Source organism: Cololabis saira, chromosome 3, assembly GCF_033807715.1.
Source record: "Cololabis saira isolate AMF1-May2022 chromosome 3, fColSai1.1, whole genome shotgun sequence".
In the NCBI taxonomy this organism is placed as follows: domain Eukaryota; kingdom Metazoa; phylum Chordata; class Actinopteri; order Beloniformes; family Belonidae; genus Cololabis; species Cololabis saira.
The window spans coordinates 52,255,585-52,267,349 of record NC_084589.1 but is presented as its reverse complement, the minus strand read 5'-3'; positions in this window follow the sequence as shown (position 1 = coordinate 52,267,349).

The window sequence follows — 11,765 nt, the reverse complement described above, 5'->3', positions numbered from 1 at the left end:
ATGAACTTTAAGCTAAGAGAGGAAGAAAAAGGACAGTATGGTGTCTTTTATCTCTCCGGCATGTGGCTGAGAGGGAGGGGGGCAAGTGCAGCATCGCTGGAAGCCGGGCGTTCCCCCCTGGTCGTCGGAGCCTGGTCCCGTCTCTGTGCACGCGGGTCCCCCGTTCACTTTGTTGGAACGTTGCGGGTAACTCCCGTTTTACCGCTGCTGAGCGTGTGGGCGTCGCGGACTCAGCTGGCTGGATGCTCTTCGGCTGATGCTGGTTCACGCTGACCGAAGATGAGGCCGTCCTTGTGAAACGCAACGGTTCCTTGTGCAAAGAGAAAACGCAGAGCGAGGAGAGATTCAGAAAGAGGAAAATAGGTAGCACGCGCAGAGCTCCGTGGTAAACAGCTGATCGTTACGCTCCCTAGGTGGTCCTGGTCAAGAGCGGCACTTTTTCCCTGGCTCTGGAGCAATGAAAAAGACCCGAAGCAAAAACGAGCCACAAGGAAAAGAGGAAGATTTCGGGGAGCCACTGCTTTTTGTCCACCGGGGACGCACTGACATCATCAGCGCAGGCGGACAGTTCACTGTCCTTACTGTAAAGCGCGCCACCTCAGGCATGCCTTTTTTTGACACCTCCTGTGGACTACAAACCTGCTGGTCTTTGGAGTCTTTTCCTTTATTCCCCAAACCAGGAAGCCAGTGAATAAAACTCAAGGCTGGTCTCAGACTGAGGCTTCAGAACTGGACTTTAAAGTTGAATTTCACATAATCACATAGTCACCACCACATAGGACTGTGGCCCAACACTGGAAAGCTCCATCAGCGACCGGCTTCGTCACCCGCGATGCATCACTGAGAGGCATCGCAGGTCCTTCCTCCCTGCTGCCATCAGACTGTACAACCAGGCCTGCTCTCAGTAGTTAACTGACAATAACATGTGCAATAACGTATAATAACATGTGCGATATCTGTGCAATTTCTGTCTACCTCACACACATCCTACCTGCTTTTTTGCACTGTTTTTTCTTTCTTTCCCGTACTGCACTACTTTTATTTTAATTCCAATGTATATAGACAAGTTTATGAGCCATTTCCGCTCTACTTCCTAAACTCCTCCCCTCTAAGCAGTCCACTTCCGTTTTGGCGGATTCCCATTGATTTGAGTGGCAACATTGCTCTGACAAAGAGGGACAAAATGGATATTTCAAAGAAAAAAAGTGGTTCGGGAACGACATGTCTCGGCAGTTGGATGTAGTAACTCTAGGAAGCACCTGAAGGAGTGGTTGGATAGAGACTGCTGCGACCACAAACCAGCTTCAAAGAGACACGTCCATGCGCTGCTTTGTTTACTTTTTTTCTGAAGCCACGGACCGGGCTGGAGGCATTACATCTAAAAAACCACCGCACAACATTTTTGTTTGTTCACACCACTTTGTTGACAAAAAACCAACAAAGGATAATCCATTCCCTGAGTTGTGGTTGGTTTATAATCACTCTCCCCAGCCAGAGAGGAGTAAACTCAGCCAGCGGATCCGCTGCCTCCCCCGGAGAAACAAACACGGACCTGAGGGTAAGTTCAGCAACTTTAGCTGTGAAGCTGACAGTAGCTACTGTTAATTATGAAGAAGTTGTCATACACTAACATTGCTACTGGTATTTTTATAAGGCAGTTGATGGTTTTGAGATGGGACGTGTGTGTGTGTGTGTGTGTGTGTGTGTGTGTGTGTGTGTGTGTGTGTGTGTGTGTGTGTGTGTGTGTGTGTGTGTGTGTGTGTGCGTGCCTGCTTGTGAAAAAATCTGCCAGTGGAACAAGATTTTTTTGCTTGTAATGAGAAGATAAATCTTGTCCCACTGGCAGATTTTTCTAATTTCAAGTGAAAATGTACTTGAAACAGGTGAAAATTGTCAAATAAGTTATTTTTAAGATTTTGAGTTTTTGCAGTGCAACGTAAATATAATGCAATTTGGCAGGCCGTTGTGATGATTGTGTGTGTGTGAGTACAATGTACAACACAAACACAAATGGTACATGGTTAATTTTGCTCCATGTTTTCTCTACCCCTTTTTAGATGGTCCTGAAACCTGTCAGCCTGCTTGAGGCCGAGCCTGCTACACAAGTGATGTTGTTCATTAAATAAAGATAAACCACAAATACTGTGTGCATTGTATTTTTTAATATTATATATGAATAGTTTTTATAGTGATGTAATTGTGTGGGATGCTTTTGTATTTTACTATGGCGGTAAGGGAACTGTTGATTGAATTTGTGCACATAAATCAAATGTGTGCATATTCTACAGTTGTGCATCAATAAATAGAAATTTAAACATTTAAAGGAGCCGTCTGTAAGAAATGGCCAAAACTGGTACTGCAGTCACTTTCAAAATATTGTTGAGCGGCGTGTACCCTCCCCCTCCTCCCCCCGACCAGAGGTTGCCAGGTAGGCTGCAGAATGCAGCAGGAACGTAGGCTGCCATGGCTGCCATAATTAGAGCCGAGCTGGCAACCCGGATGCAGAAACAATACTGACTTGGTGATTGGGAGATAGGTGGAGGGTGGAGCTTCAGAAACAATACTGACTTGGTGATTGGGAGATAGGTGGAGGGTGGAGCTTCAGGCCAAAACAAAAAATTACAACATAAACATCAGTTGAGGGCTGCAACTCCTCTTTTTAAACTGGAATATCCTGGCTTGAGTGCTGTTGTCAGTGACATAAGTATTTGAAATGAACATGATTTTTAAATGTCTGTTGACATATCGGGGTCATTTTATGATTCGTTTTATTATTGCTCTTACATACAGCTCCTTTAAGTCAAATCATACATATAATATGTAGTGTATTTTCTCTGTGATTAGAAGATTATGAACACGGATTACAGAGAAAATACACACTATATGTATGATTTGACAAATATTTAAATTTTTTATTTATGCATAACTGTAGAATAATATTCAATTCAATTCAATTCAATTTTATTTATATAGCGTCTAATACAACAGAGTTGTCTCTAGACGCTTTCCAGAGACCCATACCCAGAACATGACCCCCGAGCAGTTATTACATAAACAATGGCAGGTAAAAACTCCCCTAGTGGGAGAAAAACCTTAAGCCAAACAGTGGCAAGGAAAAACTCCCCTTTAGGAGGGAAGAAACCTTGAGCAGGACCAGGCTCATAAGGGGGGACCCTCCTGCCGAGGGCCAGACTGGTGGGTCAGGGACGGCAACAGCACAGCAGGCAGGTGGAAGCAGCAACGGGATGACCAGGGGTGGGGACTGCAGGCCAGCACGCAGCTCCCGAAGCTCCGACCCAATCAGCAAGTCCCAGGTTGGGGTGCAGGGTCAGGGAAAGACTTGTGCTCCGTAATGCAAGCTACAAGCCACCCACGACCACCTGCAGGTTCCGGTGTCCGGCAAAGGTTGCTGCAACATGGACAAAAGAGAGAAAAGGGAGGAGAAGGGGGGGCCAGCACAAGAAACTACAGGAGCGACTCTGACAGACTAAAGTTTACACTACCTAGAGATTTACCAACACCAGCTAGAGGTTTACTAAACACTAACTATAGGCTTTACTAAACAGAAATGTTTTAAGTTTAGTTTTAAAGGTGGAGGTGGTGTCAGCCTCCTTAACCCAGATTGGAAGTTGGTTCCATAGTAGTGGTGCCTGATAGCAGAACGCCCGCCCTCCAAATCTACATTTAGATACTCTAGGAACTACGAGTAAACCTGCACTCTGAGAACGGAGAGCTCTGACAGGAACATAAGGCACTATCAGGTCTTGCAAATAATGCGGAGCTAAGCCGTTTTGTTATACGCAAGTAATAAAATTTTAAATTGGATTCTGAATTTTACTGGGTAACCAATGGAGCGACGCTAACACTGGAGAGACGTGGTCTCTCCTGCTGATTCCTGTCAGTACTCGTGCTGCTGCATTCTGGATCAGCTGGAGCCTATTCAGCAAATTACTTGGACATCCTGCTAACAACACATTACAGTAATCTAGTCTAGAAGATACAAACGCATGAACTAGTCTTTCTGCATCACTCTGCGAGAGGATTTTCCTAATCTTTGCAATATTACGGAGATGGAAAAAGGCTATTATACAGACCTGATTGACATATGGTTTAAACGACAAATCCTGATCGAAAATAACACCAAGGTTTCTCACAGTTGCACTGGAAGCCATCGCAACACCATCTAATCCCTTCCTAAGATGCTCTGGACCAAGAATGATAACCTCTGTTTTATCTGAATTTAGAAGCAGGAAATTTCTGGACATCCAGTCCTTGATGTCCCTAAGACATGCCTGAAGTTTAACTAACGGTTCTGTTTCATCCGGCTTCATAGACAAGTAGAGCTGCGTATCATCAGCATAACAATGAAAGTGTATGCCGTGATTCTGGATTATACTTCCCAACGGCTGCATGTATAAACTGAACAAGATTGGCCCTAGCACTGAACCCTGCGGAACACCATAACAGACCCTTGACTGTTCTGAAGAAACCTCATGTACATGAACAAACTGGAACCTGTCAGATAAATATGATTTAAACCAACGTAGAGCTGTCCCTTTAATCCCAACAACATGCTCTAACCTGTGCAGTAAAATGCCATGATCTACAGTGTCAAAAGCAGCACTGAGGTCCAGTAGAACCAGTATGGACACTAATCCCTTATCTGAGGCCATAAGGAGGTCATTCGTGACTCGAACCAGTGCCGTCTCTGTGCTATGATGCATTCTGAACCTTGACTGAAAGACTTCAAACAGATCATTTCTATACAAATAGTCACATAACTGGCTTGAAACTGCCTTTTCCAGAATTTTAGACACAAATGGAAGGTTAGAAATTGGTCTATAATTAGCTAAGGTGTCTGGGTCAAGAGAAGGTTTTTTAAGTAAAGGTTTAATTACTGCGACTTTGAAAACCTGTGGTACATATCCTAAACTTAGGGATAGGTTAATTTGGTCCAGTATTGTCGTACCAATAAGAGAAAAAATATGTTTGAATAGTCGAGTCGGGATGGGGTCTAACATACATGTGGTTGACTTAGCTCTATTAACGAGTGAAGTCAGCTCAGGGAGGTCTATAGGATCAAAACAGTCTAGAGTCAAGTCAGAGCCTAGGGAAGTCGCTAAAGCTGAAGAAACGCCTACAACCGGCTGGTTGATTTCTTCTCTAATTCTCGCGATTTTACTGTTGAAGAAGCCCATAAAGTCCTCACTACTGAGAGCTGCAGGAATGCACGGCTCAACAGAGTTGTGACTCTTTGTCAGCCTGGCTACAGTGCTGAACAGAAAACGTGGGTTACTTTTGTTATCCTCTATCAACGTTGAATAATAAGCTGTTCTGGCTTTGCGAATGGCTTTTTTATATACTATTAGAATATCTTTCCATTCACGATAAGAGTCTACAGACCTACAAGAGTACCACTTCCTTTCCATTTTACGCACGTTTTGTTTCAACATGCGGATATCTGAATTGTACCAGGGAGTTAAGCTCCTGTGGCTAAAAACCCTCCTTTTCAAAGGAGCAACTTCATCTAAAGCTGAATGCAACAAATCAGCAGTGTTACTAGCAAGGAAATCAACATCTGTAGAGGTAGAACCCAGGTTACTGGCCTCGACTACATCACTATTTCGCACTGTCGTAAGATAAGCAATGGCCTCCCTAAATTTAACAATAACTTCATCAGACAAACATCTGCTAAAATAATACCTCCTATTTTGCACTTCAACATCAACCAAATTAAATTCAAACGTTATTAAGTAATGGTCGGATAAAAGGGAGTTTACAGGTCTTCCGGCTCCAGAGACAGGTATGAGGCTAAATTCCTTGCTAAAGGGCTACAGGCAGAGCTAACGACTGGGCCTTGTACGCTGGTAGTGGGCGACGGAGCTGTGAATGAGATAAAATGCTTCTGCTGCAAAAAACACAAAAGGTACTCTGTTTCAGCAACGACATGGTGTCTGATATCACAAAGAAGCATTGCTGCAGAGCATACATACACACAGGAGACCTTGATGTTGTGAAGCAACAATTGGAGGTATTAAAGGGGACCTATTATGGCATTTAATGTATATTTAAAAAAAAGCCTTGAATGTCTTAAAAACAATCTAAAGCTTGTTTTTTCTACATACATCATAAATCCAGCCTGTGAGCCATGTCTATAGTTTTACCGCTTCTAACCCCTTTTTCTGTGCTCCATTCTAAGGGAAGGGGGGGGTATGATAATGAGGCTCTGTGCTGATTGGCTCCCTGAATGACGTGTAGCAGGGTAGGAGAATAAACCTCGCATTCAGTTACACGGATCTTAAAGCCTGATTTACGGTTCTGCGTTAAATCGACGCGTACCCTACGCCGTAGGCTCTGCGTTGGTGAAACGCAGAACCATAAATCAGCCTTTAGTCACCTCGTCTTCACACAGGAAGGCTAACAACCACACACACACACACACACACACAAGCATACAAGTGTGGTATTTAAAAATAGAGCGGGAGCAAAACTTAGTTTGATTGTGCTTTATTTAAGTTATTACATTAATCAAACCCATCGAAATCCCCATCCTCCGGTTCTTCATTCATCCGAGCCTGATCAATGAGTCCAGGAGAACTGCAGCTGCGACGGGCAGAGCCCGCAGCTCTCTGGCCGCGCTCCTTCAACAGTAAACGACGGAGCCCGCTGCCCGAGCGGCAGCCGACGCATCCGCTCCCGCTCAGGCGGCGGTTCCTTCTCCGCTCCAGGCGCCCCGCCACGGAGCCTACGCCGTAGGCTCTGCGTTGGTGTAACGCGGAACCATAAATCAGCCTTTTGCTTGGAAGATCTGAAATGAACAGAAGAAAAATATATTACGGTACCCGTCGGGGCTCCTCACCGGTCCGGTCCGTGAGCGGCCCCGGAGCTCTGAGCTAAGCTAAATACTTAGCCCATGCAAAGATCATACTTGTAGACAAATATAAATAACAAAAAATAACGTTCTTACCGCTGACTCGTGTGCAGTTGCCGGGTCCGTGCTGTTGGTACTGATCCTTTTATAAGGGTAAGTGTCGATGCAAAACCTCATCTTAACTGTCCCTCGCTGTGAAAACAGCCACCGCTGCTGAACAATGGCTGGAGCTCCAGCCGGCGTAGAGAGCTGGTTGTGGGTGTGGTTTCAGCAGCGGAGGCTGAACCTATGGAAATGAGCGTCTATGGTGACGTCACCCTAGGCGCAGATTCAGAATGACTCAAAAAAGTCACGTGACACTGGAAGACTCAGTCAGGGCGGGGGGAGCAGACCCTGCAGAATTCCATGGTATTTTATCTTCCCTGTGCTGGCAGGGTGAGGGGAGACCACTTTATATATGTTAAATGAAAAGAAAGCACTGCAGAGGGTGGTGCGAACAGCACAGCGCATCGTGGGAGGGGAGCTTCCACCTCTCCAAGAACTACATGAGAGACGTTGTGTGGCTAAGGCCCACAACATTATCCGGGACATCCATCACCCCAGCCTGTTCCAGCCACTGCCGCACCCACGGCCGGGCAAACGGTACCGGTGCATAAAAAGCAGCACCACCAGATTTCTGAACAGTTTTTATCTGTCAGTAAACAGATTACTGAACAAGACTTAGTTCTTGTGAAAGACTGAACTGAAGATTTTTTTATATCACATATAGAAGCCCAAGACTATTTATCTGTTTTTTCTATCCTCTTATTCCACATACTGTTTTTATGCTTTTATTCATGCACTATGCACTTTGTTTGTATGTCTATCTTTTAACTGCAAATAATGATGATGAGCCTGCACAAACAAGTTTTTTACCCATGTTACTACTAGTAATATGATGTGACAATAAAGTTGATTGATTGATTGATTGATTGATTGATTGATTAATTGATTGATTGATTGATTGATTGATTGATTGATTGATTGATTGATTGATTGATTGATTAAAACAAGAAAAAGACGTGTTTTTCATAATAGGTCCCCTTTAACAGAACTGATGTTGTCTGCCGTGGTTGGAGTTTTTTCCCTCCCAGGCCGCTGTGGAGTTCCCTGTGAAGTGAGGTTTTATTTTGAATGACGACCATAAATTCACAACTAACAAAAGCCAATAACAGTAAGCTCGGAAGGATCTTTTAAATTATTTTATCTTATATACTGATATATGAAGGGGTGAGGAGATTCTATGTTAATCTTTTTTGCATCACAGACTCAGAAGAATGAAGTGTGGGAAGTTGACTGATTCCCCTTTTCGGGTTCCAGGACTGGTTCTGGGTCAGTGCCGAGTTTCTGTTTCAACTGACAAAGATCTGGCTCTGGGCCAGAAAACCCGGTTCCAAGGTAGCAGCAACTCTTTGTTAGGCTACAGGAAAGAACCGCTGACGTAAGCTGAGGGGGCGGAGTTGTTAAGTCCAACGGCAACAGCAAGACTGGGAGACAGAGACATTTTCAAAAAAGAATGAATGTGGATGCAGCAAAGCATCATGGGTCTGAGGAGGAGACAAGCTGTCTTTTAGAGACGTGTCCACGGAGGAGCTACGTGGACCAAGTCCTGTTAGAGCAGATACCTGGTTGTTGCTTCAGCACCGGAAAAGAGGTATAACAGGCAAGTCTAGTCTTGTCCTAAAACGCTTCCTTGTTCCGCCTTCGTTAACAACACTGCAGGTATTATAACACAAGACACACAGACTGATACGACTTCTCCCGGGACGACTGTTTTCTGAATGTTAAAACATACTTTTCTGGGAACCTGTACCTGATGTCAGGAATCACCTCTGCAGGTAAGGCTCTACGTTTTTCTTATACTTAGTTGATTAAAACATCGTGATGAGCATTAAGTTAGTTAACTACTCAGATGAACAGAATAGAATAGAATAGAATAGAATAGAATAGAATAGAATAGAATGTCTTTATTGTCATTGTACAGGTACAATGAAATTGGATGCAATCTTCTTTAAGGTGCATGGTTTAAAAAAATATATATTAAAAGGACTAAAAGGACACAAACAGGAAGACTACATAGACAACAAGTAGAGACATGTGGCAGGTATTGCACGATTCTATGGCAGGTATTGCTCGGTTCGGTCAGTTTTGCACATGGAATAAGTCAGTTTGAGCATTTAGCAGTATTGAGTGTAGTTATGGCTCTGGCATAGAAACTGTTCTTGAGTCTGTGTGTGCGTGATTTCCGTGTCCTGAAACGTCTGCCTGATGGCAACAGTTCAAAGAGTGAGTGTGAACAAAGCTAAGACGGCCAGAGTAGAACTTTGTTGGCTCTTACTTCTAATCAAGAGAAAAGATATCACATTTAAATGAACAGTCATGACATTGTTTTGGACGGCGTGTACCACACTAATGGCGCTTTTACACTAGTACCTACTCAGCGCGACTCGACTCGCCTCGCCCCCGTTTTGCGCTTTTACACAACGGGTGGAGGCGGGTGGAGGCGTGCCGAGTAGATACTTTTTCTGTAACTACTCTGCCAAGGTTCTAAGTGGCTGACTCGGCTGTATCTAGTATCTAGTAGACCACAATGGACCACATACACAACAACCCGACAATAAATGTACATACTGGAAAATAATGTGCAATATCATTCACTGCAACGTGCAATTATGTAAATATCCGTCTGTAAATATCCGTCTGGTATTTTATATACCAGTATTTTTTATTATTATTATCAGTACTCGAGTTGAGGGGGGATGAGGGGGGATGGCATCCCCCCCTGAAATAAAAACGGTCTAAATCATCCCCCCCTGAAATAAAAATGGTCCAAATCACCCCCCCCTGAAATAAAAACCGTCCAAATCATCCCCCTGTAAAACCTCCATCCCCCCTTTCCATCCCTTATGTCATTTCATCAATGAATGTGGTTTTACTGCTATTTCAACATTTAGAGTCATCACCAGAAAAATAACACCAGAAAAATAAGTTATTTGACAATTTTCACCTGTTTCAAGTAAATTTTCACTTGAAATAAGTAGAAAAATCTGCCAGTGGGACCAGATTTATCTTCTCATTACAAGCAAAAAAATCTTGTTCCACTGGCAGATTTTTCTACTTATTTCAAGTGAAAATCTACTTGAAACAGGTGAAAATTGTTGTTTTATTCCAGTGATGAGTCTTGTTTTAGGTGTAATGTGATTTATTTTACTAAAATGAGACATTTTAACTAGAAATAAGACAAATATTCTTGTTAAGATTGTGAGTTTTTGCAGTGATCCATGTTACTTATCCTGTGAAGGACAGAGTCATATTGATAAGTTCAGAAAAGTGTTTTTTATTGTTGTTTTGATGTATTTCATGTAAGCCCAGTGGATATTTAAAGCTTACAGAAGGCTGCATTTAACTGCTGCTATGTCATTCCTGCAGTATTTCTGCAGGTGTTTTGGTCACTGCTATTATTTGTAATATATTATATTATTTGTAATCAGCACAAATTATCTGTCCCCATATGATCAAATCCACCATCCCCCCTGATTTTTTTTTTTACAACTCGAGTACTGATTAAGCGTCGCCGCTTGAAGCTTCTTTCACTCTAATTTTTTAACCTGATATGGAACACAAGCCACAGATCCAGCAGCACATCTATCATCTCCTCCAGGTTCTACATCTTTATCTATCATCTCCTCCAGGTTCTACATCTTTATCTATCATCTCCTCCAGGTTCTACATCTTTATCTATCATCTCCTCCAGGTTCTACATCTTTATCTGTCATCTCCTCCAGGTTCTACATCTTTATCTATCATCTCCTCCAGGTTCTACATCTTTATCTATCATCTCCTCCAGGTTCTACATCTTTATCTATCATCTCCTCCAGGTTCTACATCTTTATCTATCATCTCCTCCAGGTTCTACATCTTTATCTATCATCTCCTCCAGGTTCTACATCTTTATCTATCATCTCCTCCAGGTTCTACATCTTTATCTGTCATCTCCTCCAGGTTCTACATCTTTAGTGTCGTTGTCTTCTTCCTTTAGATCACACAATCAAGTACGTCACAGCAGCTTCACTCCAACCCGCCCACTTCTCATCTGGGTGTCTAAAAACAAACGAGGACAAAGCGAGTGGAGACGAGTCGAGTCGCGCTGAGTAGGTACTAGTATAAAAGCGCCATAAAGGTCATCTGGAGATAATAAAATGCTGAGGTAGTGAGAGCTAGAAGTCGTGCATGAATTAAATCTAAATCTGACATCCCAGCTGAACAGGACTATTCCACCTCTTCTACGCTGCATCTGTTACTGATATATTTGGAAAGGTTATGGAAGTATTTCCATATAATCTTGGAAGATCTGTGAGGTTGAAAACTTAGTCCAGTATTATTGAGAACCTTCTCTAAGCTTTACATGGTATCAGGGGTCCAGGTGACTGTTGTGAGCCACATGAACATGTTTGTCTCCTTTGTAATATCCATTTGAGGATTGTCATGTTTGATTATCCCTGAGCCTTATAGGGGCAGATGTGTAGAGTGTCGTATTTTATGTCTTATTTTCTGTGTGGACACTAGATGGTGTTGTAGGCCAGTGGTTCTCAACCTTTTTGAGTCGCGGCCTCCAATTTAACGTACATTGTTGTCTTATGATATTAACTATGACTATATGAATATGATGTACATAGATATATTATACGTACAGTGTTTATATATGTATATCTCTATTAATATATATTGATTTATAGTTATATTTAGATATGTCGATATATAGATTTATAGTAATGTGTATGTATATAATTGGAGGTAAATATATGAACCAGTATATATAGCATATCTACTCTTATATGTTATTCAAGTATATTGT